Genomic DNA, 18,203 nt, shown 5'->3' on the forward strand with positions numbered 1-18,203 from the left:
GGTTACATATGCTCTTTAGCTGTGACCCTTTTGGATTGGACTGGGCAAGACAGGAGAGGTGGGGACCTGAGAGGTGAGCACCACACTGGGTTAGGCTAGACAGGATCAGAATGTGATTCAAATGGGCAGCGGGGACAGTGGACCAGAAAGGAGGGGACTGATTATTGTGGAGGATGGGTGGCTTGGGTTTGTGGTGGAAACAACTAGGGGATGCTGGCATCATCAACCTAGAGGGGACCCACATCAGGAGCAGTATCTTTTTTTCTTTGTTTTAAGTAGGCTCCATGCACGGCTTGAACTCACAACCCTGAGATTCAGACCTGAGCTGAATCAAGAGTCCATCGCTTAACCAACTGAGCCACCCAGGTATCCCAGAAGTAGTATTTTTAAAAGGTCTTCTCAAGCGGTGCCTGGGTGGCTCAGTTGGTTGAGCGTCTGACTCTTGATTTCAGCTCAGGTCATGACCCCAAGGTCATGGGATTGAGCCCTGCATCGGGCTCTGAGCATGGAACCTGCTTAAAATTCTCTCTCTCCCTCTGCCCCCTCCCCAAATTGTGTGTTCATTTTTTCTCTCTCTCTCAAATAAAATAAAAAAAATAAAAGGTCTCCTCTGTTCCTTAAATTACTGTGGCCCCCTATGCTTGCCATCCTTCTTCATAGTGAAGCCTGCCCTCCCTCCCTTGTACTCCCACCCCCCTACTCTGCATTCAGACTGCAGTCTGTCCCTGCCCCTTGTTCCTGCTCTGTACCCAGGGCCCCTGCCCTCTCCACTTCTTACTTCTTTTGCAAGGCTTAACACTTTCTAAAATATTATAACTGTGTCTGTAGGTTATTTATTTTGAAAAACTTACTGTCTGTTTCCCCTGCTAGAATGTAAGTTCCTCAGGGGCAGGGATCTTAGATCAATTAAAGGAAGGCAATAGGCAGTTGAGAATTGAATATGTGATATTTAGTGTGTAAGAGTATAATATGTTACAAAGTAGGTATTACAAATTAATAGCAGATGGAAGGGTTTCTCAGTAAGAAGTAATTGGGAAACCAGTTGGCAATTATGGAAAATTAATCATTTTAGATCTGTACTTTATACTATACCTTAAAATGAATTCCAATGGAATTAAAGAGATTAATTAAAAAAAAATCTCACAGAGCATCCTGGCCTTCCTAGATATCAGAATGTATTACAACACTACAGTAATGAAAACAGATGGTGCTGGCAGAGCAGAAGAGAAACTATTAGACTAGATGAGAGACCTGAAAGAATGATTTAGGGGAAGTTTAGTATATAATAAAGACAGCATTTCAGATCATTGGGCAGGAGGTGGATTTTCAACAAAGGTATTACAACTGGCTAGTTAGTTTTAAAAATTGAATGCAATAGAGGTATATGGACTTACGTGAGAAAACATAATGGCTGTATTATTGTATGAAATAAGTATTTCTCCAAAGAATACTTGTGATTCCAGTTATATAAAAGCAAACACTGTTGGTACACAGTCCATTTATTTGCATCCCACTTTCATGGGTCCTTTGTTATCTGTCTTAAACTTCTCAGGATTGGGCCCCTTGAGAGTGGCCTCACTGCATCTTTTGGCCTTCTCTGCAATGCTGAGCAGATGCACTCCTGGCCAGTGTTAGAACTCATGGATCCTGGTATAAGGGTGAGCCTGGGCAGCCTGTCCCACCCAGAGACAGGTCAATGTTATTTTGGGGAAAGTGGTCCAAACATTAGGACTTTGCAGAGCTCCTCAGGATTCTAACATGCAGCTAATGCTAAGAACCACTGTTCTAGTTGGATCTGGTAAAAATTCCTTCTTTTGGGGTATAACACAAGATGTAGGCCAGGAATGCTGCTCCAAAGGATTAGGGCATAGGGTTCAGATTTTTCTCGTTATATAAGGATGGAGGTGTATCTGCTGTATTTTTAACCAGTCCACTTATTTATTTATTTATTATTTTTTTTAGCTTTCTTTTTTTTTAATATATGAAATTTATTGTCAAATTGGTTTCCATATAACACCCAGTGCTCATCCCAAAAGATGCCCTCTTCAATACCCATCACCCACCCTCCCCACCCTCCCACCCCCCATCAGCCCTCAGTTTGTTCTCATTTTTTTTTTTTAATTTTTTTTTCAATGTTTTTATTTATTTTTGGGACAGAGAGAGACAGAGCATGAACGGGGGAGGGGCAGAGAGAGAGGGAGACACAGAATCGGAAACAGGCTCCAGGCTCCGAGCCATCAGCCCAGAGCCTGACGCGGGGCTTGAACTCACGGACCGCGAGATCGTGACCTGGCTGAAGTCGGACGCTTAACCGACTGCGCCACCCAGGCGCCCCTGTTCTCATTTTTTAAGAGTCTCTTGTGCTTTGGCTCTCTCCCACTCTAACCTCTCTCTCTCTTTTTTTTTTCCTTCCCCTCCCCCATGGGTTTCTGTTAAGTTTCTCAGGATCCACATAAGAGTGAAAACATATGGTATCTGTCTTTCTCTGTATGCCAGCCCACTTATTAAAGAGTCCAGAATGTCTTCCAGGGTTGTCTGTCCAGAGGATGGGAGGTGGGCCTTTAGCCACTGGTTCCTGTCCCCATTGGCTATCCAAGAAGGTCAGCAGGATTTCATGGCTTCTGAGAAGGCTCTGAGGCAAATAGACCCTCAGTGCTTGCTTGAGGAGTCTGACTGTCAGCTGAGCTGAAGCTGGCATGGAACTGTCTGCAGCAGCTGGGGCTGAGTTCAGAGGTGGGTCAAGGGGATGGTACTCAAAAGGGTCTGCATTTAAGTTTTTGTGTATTCTTATGCACCCTGTCCTTAGAATTTAAGTGCACTTCTAGGCAGTATGTGGGATTGTCAATAAATATTACTTGGAACATAATAGTTTTAAGAGTAAAATATTCTTTAAAGAAGTGAGAGAAAAGTCCCATTTCTGTTTTATATGTTTAGTCTGGAAGAGTAGCTCCTGGGAAGATTAGAAGTCAGTCAGGTCCTTAGCAATGCTTTTCCTTTCTGGTTCTGGTTTGGCTTCTTTTGGGAACTGGCAAGCTGAGCCTGGATGGGCCCATCAAGATTTTTGGACCAAGTCGGGTAGTCTGGAGGACTTAGCAGGTGGTGAGGGGTGAGGGGCAGGAGCAAGCACCCTTTCCGGGACTTATGAAGTGACCCTTCTGGTTCCTGTTTGTGAAGTGTGTCCCTGGGCAGAGTGTCAGGGATGGCCCTGCCAGGTTCAGTGTTTCCAGCCCACCTGGCACTTGGGTCTGTCTTCTGAAAGGACACTCCCGCCTTTAGTGTGGCATGCCTCAGATGTGAGGGACAAGATGGCGCTGGGGATCAGGGAGGGAGATGCTCAGGAGCAGCTGGCTGATTTGCCTTAGAAGCCTAATTATTTTTTTTTTAACTTTTATTTATTTGACTAATCTCTACACCCAACGTGGGACTTGATCTCATGACCCCCGACGTCAAGAGTCACATGCTCTTCCAACTGAGCCAGCTAGGTGCCTCAGAAATCTAATTTTTGCCAGTGGGGCTGAGACTTTCTGAAGCAAAAAGGGTTCATTTGGCTGTGGATGTAGCTTTTAATGAGTGTGTTGTGGCTGAACATTGTGTTACCTAATATTAAGAACAGTGGCCAGATTCCATAAATTATCATTGTTTGAACTTAAATATTAATCTAAACTATATATACAAATATATGAAAGTAGTAGTTGAGTATGAGTTTTTGTGTATGAAATAAAAATATTCTTTTTTTTTTAATATATGAAATTTATTGTCAAATTGGTTTCCATACAACACCCAGTGCTCATCCCAAAAGGTGCCCTCCTCAATACCCATCACCCACCCTCCCCTCCCTCCCACCCCCCATCAACTCTCAGTTTGTTCTCAGTTTTTAACAGTCTCTTATGCTTTGGCTCTCTCCCACTCTAACCTCTTTTTTTTTTTTTTTTTTTTCCTTCCCCTCCCCCATGGGTTTCTGTTAAGTTTCTCAGGATCCACATAAGAGTGAAACCATATGGTATCTGTCTTTCTCTGTATGGCTTATTTCACTTAGCATCACACTCTCCAGTTCCATCCACGTTGCTACAAAAGGCCATATTTCGTTTTATCTCATTGCCACGTAGTATTCCATTGTGTATATAAACCACAATTTCTTTATCCATTCATCAGTTGATGGACATTTAGGCTCTTTCCATAATTTGGCTATTGTTGAGAGTGCTGCTATAAACATTGGGGTACAAGTGCCCCTATGCATCAGTACTCCTGTATCCTTTGGATAAATTCCTAGCAGTGCTATTGCTGAGTCATAGGGTAGGTCTAATAAAAATATTCTTAAAGTGGCTTATAAAACTGAATAATTTTAGTCACTAGAGGTTTATAATTAATGTGAGAGGCACATCAGTTGAACAAATAGCCTGCTTATTTGAAAGACATGAATTCATAAACTTATTTTAAAAAAATTTTTAAATGTTTATTTATTTTGAGAGAAAGTACAAGTCGGGGAGGGGCAGAGACAGAGAGGGAGACAGAGGATCTGAAGCAGGCTCCAGGCTCAGAGCTGTCATCATTGAGCCTGATGTGGGGCTCAGACTCACAAACTGTGAGATCATGACCTGAGCTGAAGTCAGATGCTTAACTGACTGAGCCACCCAGGTTCTCCAAATTTGTAAACTTTTAATCTGCCTTCTCACTTTGTATAGTAGCTCTGGTGTTCTTTTTATATTTTTATTTTGTGTTTATTTAAATTTTATTTTTTATTTTTTAAAATTTATATCCAAATTAGTTAGCATATAGTGAAACACAGATTTCAGGAGTAGATTCCTTAATGCCCCTTACCCATTTAGCCCATCCCCTCTCCCACAACCCCTCCAGCAACCCTCAGTTTATTCTCCATTTTTATGAGTCTCTTCTGTTTTGTCCCCCTCCCTGTTTTTACATTATTTTTGTTTCCCTTCCCTTATGTTCATCTGTTTTGTCTTAAAGTCCTCATATGAGTGAAGTCATGTGATTTTTGTCTTTCTCTGATTGACTAATTTCACTTAGCATAATACCCTCCAGTTCCATCCACGTAGTTGCAAATGGCAAGATTTCATTCTTTTTGATTGCCAAGTAATACTCCATTGTGTGTGTGTGTGTGTGTGTGTGTGTGTGTGTGTGTGTGTGTGTGTGTGTGTATGTGTATAGCACATCTTCTTTATCCATTCATCCATTGATGGACATTTGGGCTCTTTACATACTTTGGCTATTGTTGATAGTGCTGCTATAAACATGGGGGTGCATGTGTCCCTTCGAAACAGCACACCTGTACCGCGTGGATAAATGCCTAGTAGTGCGATTGCTGGGTTGTAGGGTAGTTCTATTTTTAGTTTTTAGAGGAACCTCCATACTATTTTCCAGAGTGGCTGCACCAGCTTGGATCCCCACCAACAATGTAAAAGAGATCCTCTTTCTCCGCATCCTCGCCAACATCTGTTGTTGCCTGAGTTGTTAATGGTAGCCATTCTGACAGGTGTGAGGTGGTATCTCATTGTGGTTTTTGATTTGTAGTTCCCTGATGATGAATGATGTTGAGCATTTTTTCATGTGTCGGTTGGCCTTCTGGATGACTTCTTTGGAGAAGTGTCTATTCATGTCTTTTGCCCATTTCTTCACTGGATTATTTGCTTTTTGGGTGTTGAGTTTGGTAAGTTCTTTATAGATTTTGGATACTAACCCTTTATCAGGTATGTCATTTGCAAATATCTTCTCCCATTCTGTCAGTTGCCTTGTAGTTCTGTTGATTGTTTCCTTTGCTGTGCAGAAGCTTTTTATTTTGATGAGGTCCCAGTAGTTCATTTTTGCTTTGGTTTCCCTTGTCTCCAGAGACGTGTTGAGTAAGAAGTTGCTGAGGGCAAGATCAAAGAAGTTTTTGCCTGCATTCTCCTCGAGGCTTTTGATAGCTTCCTGTCTTACATTTAGGGTTTTCATCCATTTGAGTTTATTTTTGTGTCTAGTGTAAGAAAGTGGTCCAGGTTCATTCTTCTGCATGTTGCTGTCCAGTTTTCCCAGCCCCACTTGCTGAAGAGACTGTCTTTATTCCATTGGATATTTTTTCCTGCTTTGTCAAAGATTAGTTGGCCATATGTTTGTGGGTCCATTTCTGGGTTCTCTGTTCTGTTCCACTGATCTGAGAGTCTGTTCTTGTGCCAGTACCATACTGTCTTGATTACAGCTTTGTAGTATAGCTTGAAGTCTGGGATTGTGATGCCTCCTGCTTTGGTTTTCTTTTTCAAGATCGCTTTGGCTATTTGGGGTCTTTTCTGGTTCCATACAAATTTTAGGATTGTTTATTCTAGCTCTGTGAAGAATGCTGGTGTTACTTTGATAGGGATTGCATTGAATATGTAGAATGCTTTGGGTAGTATCGACATTTTAACAATATTTGTTCTTCCTATTTAGGAGCATGGAATATTTTTCCATTTTTTGTGTCTTCTTCAATTTCTTTCATAAGCTTTCTATAGTTTTCAGTGTACAGATTTTTCATCTCTTTGGTTAGACTTATTCCTAGATATTTTGTGTTTTTTTGTGCAATTGTAAATGAGATCGATTCCTTAATTTCTCTTTCTGTTGCTTCATTGTTGGTGTATAGGAATGCAACCGATTTCTGTGCATTGATTTTATATCCTGCAACTTTGCTGAATTCATGAATCAATTCTAGCAGCTTTTCGGTGGAATCTTTTGGGTTTTCTGTATACAGTATCATGTCATCTATGAAGAGTGGAAGTTTGGCCTCCTCCTGGCTGATTTGGATGCCTTTTATTTCTTTGTGTTGTATGATTGCAGAGGCTAAGACTGCCAATACTGTGTTGAATAACAGTGGAGAGAGTGGATATCCCTCTCTTGTTCCTGAACAGACCCGTAACCAGTAAGGAAATCAAATTAGTAATTAAAAATCTGCCAAAAAAACAAGAGTCCAGGGCCAGGTGGCTTTCCAGGGGAATTCTACCAAACATTTAAGGAAGAGTTAACACCTATTCTCTTGGAACTGTTCCAAAAAATAGAAATGGAAGGAAAACTTCCAAACTCTTTCTATGAGACCAGCATTACCTTGATTCCAAAACCAGACGGAGACCCCACTAAAAAGGAGAACAGTAGACCAATTTCCCTGATGAACATGGATGCAAAAATCCTCAACAAGATATTAGCCAACCGGATCCAACAATATATTAAAAAAATTATTCACCACAACCAAGTGGGATTTATACTTGGGATGCAGGGCTGGTTCAATATCTGCAAAACAATTAACGTGATTCATCACATCAATAAAAGCTTTTCCCTTAGAGGGAAAGCTGTCAGTTTTTCCCCATTGAGGATAATATTAGCGTTGGGTCGCTTGTATATGGCTTTTATCATCTTGAGGTATGATCCTTCTATCCCTACTTCTATCCCTACTATCAAGAAAGGATGCTGTATTTTGTCAAATGCTTTCTCTGCATCTATTGAGAGGATGATATAGTTGTCGTTTCTTTTTTTGATGTGATGAATCACGTTAATTGTTTTGCAGATATTGAACCAGCCCTGCATCCCAGGTATAAGTCCCACTTGGTTGTGGTGAATAATTTTTTTAATATATTGTTGGATCCGGTTGGCTAATATCTTGTTGAGGATTTTTGCATCCATGTTCATCAGGGAAATTGGTCTACTGTTCTCCTTTTTAGTGGGGTCTCCGTCTGGTTTTGGAATCAAGGTAATGCTGGTCTCATAGAAAGAGTTTGGAAGTTTTCCTTCCATTTCTATTTTTTGGAACAGTTCCAAGAGAATAGGTGTTAACTCTTCCTTAAATGTTTGGTAGAATTCCCCTGGAAAGCCACCTGGCCCTGGACTCTTGTTTTTTTGGCAGATTTTTAATTACTAATTTGATTTCCTTACTGGTTACGGGTCTGTTTAAATTTTCTATTTCTTGCTGTTTCAGTTTTGGTAGTGTATATGTTTCTAGGAGTTTGTCCATTTCTTCCAGATTGCCCCTTTTATTGGCATATAATTGCTCATAATATTCTCTTATTATTGTTTTTATTTCTGTTGTGTTGGTTGTGATTTCTCATCTTTCATTCTTGATTTTACTTATTTGGGTCCTTTTTCTTCTTGATCAAACTGGCTAGTGGTTTATGAGTTTTGTTAATTCTGTCAAAGAACCAGCTTCTGGTTTCATTGATCTGTTGTACTGTTTTTTTGTTTTGTTTTGTTTTGTTTTTTTTTTTTGGTTTTGATAGCATTAATTTCTGCTCTAATCTTTATTGTCTTCTGCTGGTTTGGGGTTTTATTTGCTGTTCTTTTTCCAGCTCCTTAAGGCATAAGGTTAGGTTGTGTATCTGAGATCTTTCTTCCTTCTTTAGGAAGGCCTGGATTGCTATATACTTTCCTCTTATGACTGCCTTTGCTGTGTCCCAGATGTTTTGGGTTGTGGTGTTATCATTTTCGTTGATTTCCATATACTTTTAAATTTTCTCCTTAACTTCTTGGTTAGCCCATTCAGTCTTTAGTAGGATGTTCTTCAGTCTCCAAGTATTTGTCACCTTTCCAAATTTTTTCTTGTGGTTGATTTCAAGTTTCATAGCATTGTGGTCTGGAAATATGCACCATATGATCTCGATCTTCTTGTACTTACTTAGGGCTTTGTGTCCCAGTATATGGTCTATTCTGGAGAATGTTCCATGTGCACTTGAGAAGAATGTATATTCAGCTGCTTTAGGATGAAATGTTCTGAATATATCTGTTAAGTCCATCTAGTCCAGTGTGTCATTCAAAGCCATTGTTTCCTTGTTGATTTTTTGATTAGATGATCTGGCCATTGCTGTGAGTGGGGTGTTGAAGTCTCCTACTATTATGGTATTGCTATCGACAGGTTTCTTTATGTTTGTGATTATTTGATATATATTTGGGTGTTCCCACATTTGGTGCACAAATGTTTACAATTGTTAGGTCTTCTTGGTCTATAGACCCCTTGATTATGATATAATGCTCTTCTGCATCTCTTGATACAGTCTTTATTTTAAAGTCTAAGTTGTCTGATATGAGTATGGCTACACTGGCTTTCTTTTGTTGACCTGCATTAGCATGATAGATGGTTCTCCATCCCCTTATTTTCAATCTGAAGCTGTCTTTAGGTCTAAAGTGTGTCTCTTGTAAATAGCATATAGATGGATCTTGTTTTCTTATCCATTGTGTTACCCTGTGTCTTTTGATTGGAGCATTGAGTCCATTGACGTTTAGAGTGAGTACTGAAAGATACGAATTTATTGCCATTATGATGCTTGTAGAGTTGGAGTTTCTGGTGGTATTCTCTGGTCCTTTCTAATGTTTGTTGCTTTTGATGTATATATATATGATATAGTTGATATAGATAGAAAGATGAAAATTTTCATCTTTTCTCCCCTCAGAGAGTCCCCCTTAAAATTTCTTGCAGGGCTGGTTTAGTGGTCACAAACTCCTTTAATTTTTGTCTGGGAAACTTTTTATCTCTCCTTCTATTTTGAATGACAGCCTTGCTGGATAAAGAATTCTTGGCTGCATATTTTTCTGATTCAGCACGCTGAATATATCCTGCCACTCCTTTCTGGGCTGCCAAGTTTCTGTTAATAGGTCTGCTGCAAACCTGATCTGTCTTCACTTGTAGGTTAGGGACTTTTCTTCCCTTGCTGCTTTCATGACTCTCTCTATGCCTTGTAGATGGTTGGTTTTTGTTGAATCTAATGGGGGTCCTCTGTGCTTCCTGGATTTTGATGTCTGTGTCTTTCCCCAGGTTAGGAAAGTTTTCTGCTATGATTTGCTCACATAACCCTTCTACCCCTAATTCTCTCTCTTCCTCTTCTGGGACCCCTATGATTCTGATGTTGTTCCTTTTTAATGAGTCATTGATTTCTCTAATTCATAAATCGTGCTCTTTTCCCTTAATCTCCCTCTTTTTTCTGCTTCGTTATTCTCTATAAGTTTGTCCTCTATATTGCTGATTGTCTGTTCTGCCTCGTCCATCCTTGCCGCCGCTGCATCCATCCATGATTGCAGCTCAGTTATAGCATTTTTAATTTCATTCTATTTTTTACTTCTTTTAACTCTGCAGAAAGGTTCTAATCTATTTTCGACTCCAGCTAGTATTCTTATTATTGTGATTCTAAATTCTGGTTCAGACATCTTGCTTGTATCTGTGTTGGTTAAATCCCTGGCTGTCGTATCTTCGTGCTCTTACTTTTGGGGTGAATTCCTTCGTTTTGTCATTTTGAAGGGAGAAAAGGAATTAATGAGGTAGAAAAATTGAAATAAAAAAAAATTAAAATTAAAAAAATATTAAAATTAAAAATTGAAAACACACACAGAAATCACACAGATGATCTAGATCCTAGGTGAGGTTTGGTCTGGGTGTTGAAAGTGGTTTGACAGATGAGAGGAAAAAAAAGGGGGGGGGGAAAGAAAAAGGAAGTTGAGAATTTGAAAAAATGAATACACTGAAGTAGCCTAAAATGAGATGATGGGGGTAAAATAGAATTTGAAAAAATATACACAAAAGTAAAGAATGTATTAGGAAAAAAATTAAAGAAAAATAGTTTTAATAAAAATTAAAAATAATGAATTTTTTCATTTTCTGTTTTTAATAAAGAAAAGAAACGAAAAAGAGAAAAAAGAGAAAAGAAAAAGAAATCGTTTCAAAATTTGAAAAAGTGAATACACTGTAGTAGACTAGAATAAAATGATGGAAGTAAGATAGAATTTGAAAAAATTTACATAAAAGCAAAAAGTATAGTAATAAAAATTAAATAAAAATATTTTTAATAGAAATTGAAAGTAAAAATGAAGTTTTTCTCTTTCTGCATTCAAGAAAAAGAAAAAAATGAAAAAGAAAAAAGAAAGAAAAGGAAATTGAAAATTTGGAAAGGTGAATACACTGAAGTAGACTAAAATAAAATGATGGAAGTAAAATAGATTTTGAAAAAATTTAGACAAAGTAAAAAATACAGTAATAAAAGTTAAAGATATTTTTAATAAAAGTTCAAAATAAAAAAAAAAAAAGAAATAAAATTGAATAGATGAACCTGCTAACAGATTGAAGTAGGACTGAAATTGCTTCATTTTCCTCTAGAAGTCAGTCTGTATAGCTGTTTATAGTCCATAAATTAAGCTGGCGGTGAGACTTGTGTTCTTGAAGTTGGCCCAGTTGGACAGGGCTCAGTGTAACAGCTTCACTCTCCACTAGATGGTGCTGCTAGCCTACTGGGGTGTATGGTTGGGGCGCTGGTAGGTGCACATGTGTATGTGCATGCACGGGAGTGGTGAAAATGGTGCCACCCAGCTACCCAGTGTGCTCTCCCGGATCAGCAATCGTGCACCCATCCTCTGTCTTCAGCTCTCGTCCACTCCACGCTTTTTCACTCTCTGTGACCAGGCCCCAGGCAGTACCTCTCTCCCAAGTTCTGTCTCAGATGCGGCTGCTTTCCCTGGCCCCCCACTTCTGAAGGACTGTGGCCCCGACACGTTCCACCCCTTGCCAGAGGGTCTCACCCAGCAATGGCTGAATGAGCAATGGCCGAATATCGGCTCCACCCAGGAACCGCCCGCTGGACCCCGCTGCTGCAGATGCCCTGAGACTGCGGCCAGGTGCCAGCCCGCCCCAGAAAAACCCTAACCCTAACCCTACCCTAACAGTGTAGCAGCAGCATTCCAGGGATTATGGAAAATTACAACACACATCTGGCACCAGGCTTCACCCTTAACGACCTTGCCCCAGCACCAGCAAATGTGGCTGTCTTCTGGGGTCTGCTGGGACCAGGTGGCTTCACCAGTCTCTACCAGATGTCTTTCCAGCAGTAGAATGCTTTTCCCCATGTGGACTGAGAACCTCCCGGACCCCACTCTGTTCCTGGGGATTTGCCCTTCCCACCAGAGCACCGCCAGGTGTTGAGCTGAGGAGTTGCAGCCTTTGCACTCCCCTTGTTTGTAGTCTTAATGGAATTTAAACCCTCTCCTTTCTCCTTTCTCCGTTTTTAGTTTAGTCCCTGTGGCTGTTTCCAATTTTCCACTTTTTCTCCAGCTGATTTTGGGAGCTGTGCCACATACCTGCTGAATTCTGTGGTTCAGGTTGTGCAGATTGCTGTGTTAATCCTCCAGTCAGTTTTCTAGGTGTGTAGGATGGTTTAGTGTTGGTCTGGTTGTATTTCATGGACGCGAGACACACAAAAAGCTTCCATGCTGTTCTGCCATCTTGGCTCCTCTTCCTCTGGTGTCCTTTTTATTTTTTATTTTATTTTATTATTTTTTTTTAATTTTTTTTAACATTTATTTATTTTTGAGACAGAGACAGAGCATGAACAGGGGAGGGGCAGAGAGAGAGGGAGACACAGAATCTGAAACAGGCTGCAGGCTCTGAGCGGTCAGCACAGAGCCTGACGTGGGGCTCAAACTCACGGACCGTGAGATCATGACCTGAGCCGAAGTTGGACGCTCAGCCGACCGAGCCACCCAGGCACCCCCCTGGTGTCCTTTTTAAGTTTAACTGTTTTTCTTCCAACTTTATTTATTTATTTATTTATTTATTTACTTACTTACTTACTTACTTACATCCAAGTTAGTTAGCATAGAGTGCAATAATGATTTCAGGAGTAGAATCCATGTATTCCCCCATGTATAACACCCAGTGCTCAACCCAACAAGTGTCTTCCTTAATGCCCCTTACTCATTTGCCCATTCCTCCACCCATAATCCCTCCAGCAACCCTCAGTTTGTTCTCTATATTTAGAAGTCTCTTATGTTTTGTTCCCCTCCCCATCTTTATATTATTTTTTTCTTTCCTTCCCTTATGTTCATCTGTTTTGTATGTTAAATTCTTCATATGAGTGAAGTCATAAGACATTTGTCTTTCTCTGACTAATTTTGCTTAGCGTAATACCCTCTAGTTCCATCCACGTTGTTGCAAATGACAAGATTTCATTCTTTTTGATTGTAGAGGAATACTCCATTGTATATATATACACCACATCTTTTTTCTCCATCCATCCATCAGTGGACATTTGGGCTCTTTCCATACTTTGGCTATTGTCCATAGCGCTGCTGTAGACATTGGGGTGCATGTGCCCCTTTGACACAGTACACCTGTATCCTTTGGATAAATACCTAGTAGGGCAATTGCTGGGTCATAGGGTAGTTCTATTTTTGGCTTTTTCACGAACCTCCATACTGTTTTCCAGAGTGGCTGCACCAGTTTTCATTCCCACCAGCAGTGCAAGAGATCCTCTTTCTCCGCATCCTCGCCAACATCTGTTGTTGCCTGAGTTGTTAATGTTAGCCATTCTGACAAGTGTAAGGTGGTATCTCATTGTGGTTTTTGATTTGTATTTCTCTGATGATGAGTGATGTTGAGCATTTTTTCATGTGTTGGTTGGCGATCTGGATGACTTCTTTGGAGAAGTGTCTATTCATGTCTTTTGCCCACTTCTTCACTGGATTATTTGCTTTTTGGGTGTTGAGTTTGGTAAGTTCTTTATAGATTTTGGATACTAACCCTTTATCAGGTATGTCATTTGCAAATATCTTCTCCCATTCTGTCGGTTGCCTTGTAGTTCTGTTGATTGTTTCCTTTGCTGTGCAGAAGCTTTTTATTTTGATGAGGTCCCAGTAGTTCATTTTTGCTTTGGTTTCCTTTGTCTCCGAGATGTGTTGAGTAAGAAGTTGCTGAGGGCAAGATCAAAGAAGTTTTTGCCTGCATTCTCCTCGAGGATTTTGATGGCTTCCTGTTTTACATTTAGGGTTTTCATCCATTTGAGTTTATTTTTGTGTCTAGTGTAAGAAAGTGGTCCAGGTTCATTCTTCTGCATGTTGCTGTCCAGTTTTCCCAGCCCCACTTGCTGAAGAGACTGTCCTTATTCCATTGGATATTCTTTCCTGCTTTGTCAAAGATTAGTTGGCCATATGTTTGTGGGTCCATTTCTGGGTTCTCTGTTCTGTTCCATTAATCTAAGTGTCTTCTTGTGTCAGTACCATACTATCTTGATGATTATAGTTTTGTAATACATCTTGAAGTCTGGGATTGTAATGCCTCCTGCTTTAGTTTTCTTTTTCAAGATTGCTTTGGCCATTGGCGGGGGGGGGGGGGGTCTGGTTCCATACAAATTTTAGGATTGTTTGATCTATCTCTGTGAAGAATGCTAATGTTATTTTGATAGAGATTGCATTGAATATGTAGATTGCTTTGGGTAGTATCAACATTGTAACAATATTTGTTCTTCCTATCCAGGAGCATGGAATCTTTTTCCTTTTTTGTGTGTGTCAGTTTCTTTCATAAACTTTCTACAGTTTTCAGTGTATAAATTTTTCATCTCTTTGGGTAAGTTATTCCTAGGTATTTTGGTGCAATTGTAAATGGGATCAATTCCTTGATTTCTCTTTCTGTTGCTTCATTATTGATGTGTAGGAATGCAACTGATTTCTGTGCATTGATTTTATATTCTGCAACATTGCTGAATTCATGGATCAGTTCTGGCAGTTTTTTGGTGGAATCTTTTGGGTTTTCCATATAGAGTATCATGTCATGTGTGAAGAGTGGAAGTTTGATATCCTCCTGGCCAGTTTGGATGCCTTTTATTTCTTTGTGTTATCTGATTGCTGAGGCTAGGACTTCCAATACTATGTTGAATAATAGTGGCAAGAGTGGACATCCCTGTCATGTTCCTGATCTGTGGGGAGAAAGCTCTCTGTTTTTCCCCATTGAGGATGATATTAGTGGTGGGTCTTTTGTATATGGCTTTAATGACCTTGAGGTATGATCCTTTCTTGAGGGTTTTTATCAAGAAAGGGTGAAAAACAAAAATATTTTCTCTGTATCTATTGAGAAGATCATGTGGGTCTTATCCTTTCTTTTATTAATGTGATATATCACCTTGATTGATTTGCAGATATTGAACCAGCCCTGCATCCCAGGTATAAATCTCACTTGGTTGTGGTGAATAATTCTTTTTTGTTTTTAATTTTTATTTATTTTTTTAAATGTTTATTTCTGAAGGAGAGAGAGAGACCCCTGAGTATGAGCAGCAGAGGAGCAGTGAGAGAGGGAGACACCAAATCCGAAGCAGGCTCCAGGCCCTGAGCTGTCAGCACAGTCTGATGAGGGGCTTGAACTCACAAGCTGTGAGGTCATGACTTGACCGCAAGGTGGACGCTCAACTGACTGAGCCACCCAGGTGCCCCAGTGAATAATTCTTTTAATATATTGTTGGATCTGGTTGGCTAGTATCATGTTGAGGATTTTTGCATCAATATTCATTGGGGAAATTGGTCTGTAGTTCTTTTTATTTATATTTTATTTTATTTTATTTTATTTTATTTTATTTTATTTTATTTATTTTGTTTTGTTTTGTTTTATTTTATTTTATTTTATTTTATTTTATTTTATTTTATTTATTTTATTTTATTCTATTCTATTCTATTCTATTCTATTCTATTCTATTCTTTATTTTTGTAGTTCTCCTTTTTAGTGGGGTCTTTGTCTGGTTTTGCAATCAAGGTAATGCTGGCCTCATAGAATGAGTTTGGAAGTTTTCCTTCCATTTCTGTTTTTGGGAACAGCTTCAAAAGAATAGGTGTTAGCTCTTTAAATGCTTGGTAGAATTCGCCTGGAAAGCCATCCAGCCCTGGACCCTTGTTTGTTGGGAGATTTTTTGTTACTGATTCAATTTTTTTACTGGTTATAGGTCTGTTCAAATTTTCTATTTCGTCCTGTTTTAGTTTTGGTAGTTCATATGTTTCTAGGAATTTGTCCATTTCTTCTAGATTGCCCAATTTATTGGCATATAATTCCTCATAATTTTCCTTATTATTGTGTGTATTTCAGTGGTGTTGGTTGTGATCTCTCCTCTTTCGTTTGTGATTTCATTTATTTGGGTCCTTTCCTTTTTCTTTTTGATCAAACTGGCTAGGGGGTTATCAGTTTTGTTAATTCTTTCAAAGAACCAACTCCTGGTTTCATTGATCTGTTGTTTTTTGTTTTTTGTCTTTTTGATATCCTTGATTTCTGCCCCATTCTGTATTATTTTCCTTCTGCTAGTGGGCTTTATTTGCTGTTCTTTTTCTAGCTCTTTTAGGTGTAAAGTTAGGTTATGTATTTGAGACCTTGCTTCCTTCTTTAGGAAGGCCTGGATGGCTATACACTTCCCACTTACTACTGCCTTTGCTGCATTCCATAGATTTTGAACTGTTGTGTTTTCATTTTCATTGGCTTCCATGTACTTTTAATTCCCTCTTTAATTTTTTGGTTAACCCATTCATTTTTTAGTAGGATGTTCTTTAATCTCCCAAGTATTCATGGTCTTTCCAAATTTTTTCTTGTGGTTGATTTCGAGTTTCATAGCATTGTGATCTGAAAATATGCAAGGTATGATCTCAGTCTTTTTTGTTCTTGTTGAGGGTTGATTTGTGACCCAGTATGTGATCTCTTCTAGAGAATGTTCCATGTGCACTTGAGAAGAAAGTGTATTCTGCTGCTTTAGGATGAAATGTTCTGAATGTATGTGTTAAGTCCATCCAGTCCAGTGTGTCATTCAAAGCCATTGTTTCCTTGTTGATTTTCTGTTTAGATGATCTGTCCATTGCTGTAAGTGCAATGTTGAAGTCCCCTACTACTATGGTATTATTATCAATGAGTTTCTTTATGTTTGTGATTAATTGATGTATATATTTGGTTGCTTTATGGGGGGGGGCATAAATATTTACAATGGTTAGATCTTGGTGGATAAAAACCTTAATTATGATATAATGCCCTTCATCATCTCTTGTTACAGTCTTTATTTTAAAGTCTAGATTGTCTGATATCAGTGTTGGTATTCTGGCTTTCTTTTAATGACTATTCACATGTTAGATGCTTCTCCATCCCCTTACTTTCAAACTGCAGGTGTCTTTAGGTCTAAAGTGAGTCTCTTGTAAGCAGCGTATAGAAACTCATTGATAATAATATCATAATAGTAGGGGACTGATACCCTATGTCTTTTGATTGGAGCATTTAGTCAGTTTAGTGCTATTGTGTTACCTGTAGAGTTGGTGTTTCTGGTGATGTTCTCTGGTTCTCTGTAGTCTTTGTTGCTTTTGGTCTTTTTGTTTTGTTTTGTTTTTTCTCCATTCAAAGAGTCCCCCTTAAAATTTTTTGCAGGGCTGGTTTAGTGGTCACAAACTCCTTTAGGTTTTGTTTGTCTGGGAAACTCTTTATCTCTCCTTCTGTTTTGAATGGCAGCCTTATGGGATAAAGAATTCTTGGCTGCATGTTTTTCCAATTCAGCACATTGAGTATATCTTGTTACTCCTTCCTGGCCTGCCAAATTTCTGTGGATAGATCTGCTGCAAACCTGGTCTTTCCTTATAGTTTAAGGACTCTTTTTTCCCCTTGCTGCTTTCATCATTCTTTTCTTATCTATTTTGTGAATTGACTATGATATGCCTTGTTGATGGTCAGTTTTTGTTGAGTCTAATGGGAGCTCTCTGTGCTTCTTGGATTTTGATATCTATGTCTTTCCTCAGATTAGGAAAGTTTTGGTATAATTTGCTCACATAAACATTCTGTCCCTTTTTCTCTCTCCATCTTCTGGGACTCCCATGATTCATATATTATTTCTTTTTAGTAAGTCACTGAGTTCTCTAAGTCTTGTATTGTGATCTTTTGACTGTTTCCTTGTTCCCTTTTTTCTGCTTCATTATTCTCTATAATTTTACCTTCTGTAGCACTGATTAACTGTTTTGCTACATCCATCCTTGCTGTAGTGCAGTCTTCATTTGAGATTGTGTCTTGGTTATAGCATTTTTAATTTCGGCCTGACTAGATGTTATTACTTTTATCTCCGCAGAAAGGGATGTGTCTTCTATGCTTTTTTAACCCCAGCTAGTATTCTTACTATTGTGGTTCTAAATTCTGGTTCAGACATCTTGCTTATATCTGTGTTGATTAAGTCCCTGGATGTCTTTACTTACTGTTCTTTCTTTTGGGGTGAATTCCTTCATTTTGTCATTTTGGAGAAAGGAAAAGAATTAATTAGTAAAATAAAAAATAAAAATTAAAAAATTTAAAACAACACAAAAAAAATCATATAAAGGAAGCTAGATCCTAGGTGTGTTTTGGTCTGCTTGTTGGAGGAAGCTTGATAGAATAGAGAAGAAAAGGAAAGAAAAGATAAAGAAAAAAAGGTAGGAGATTTTTTAAAAATTAAAAAAGTGAATAC

The 18,203-nt window shown here is 39.0% G+C and overlaps 1 protein-coding gene and 1 long non-coding RNA gene across 4 annotated transcripts in view; one reads left to right on the forward strand and one right to left on the reverse strand.

Moving 5' to 3' along the window:
- The window catches only part of DTD1 (D-aminoacyl-tRNA deacylase 1), a 207,543-nt gene that overhangs the window by 51,740 nt on the left and 137,600 nt on the right, over positions 1–18,203 (forward strand). The window lies entirely within an intron of this gene.
- The window catches only part of LOC123384381, a 33,857-nt gene that overhangs the window by 533 nt on the left and 15,121 nt on the right, over positions 1–18,203 (reverse strand). The gene's annotated exons all lie outside the window — the stretch shown is intronic.

Source organism: Felis catus, chromosome A3 (genome assembly GCF_018350175.1).
Source record: "Felis catus isolate Fca126 chromosome A3, F.catus_Fca126_mat1.0, whole genome shotgun sequence".
In the NCBI taxonomy this organism is placed as follows: Eukaryota; Metazoa; Chordata; class Mammalia; order Carnivora; family Felidae; genus Felis; species Felis catus.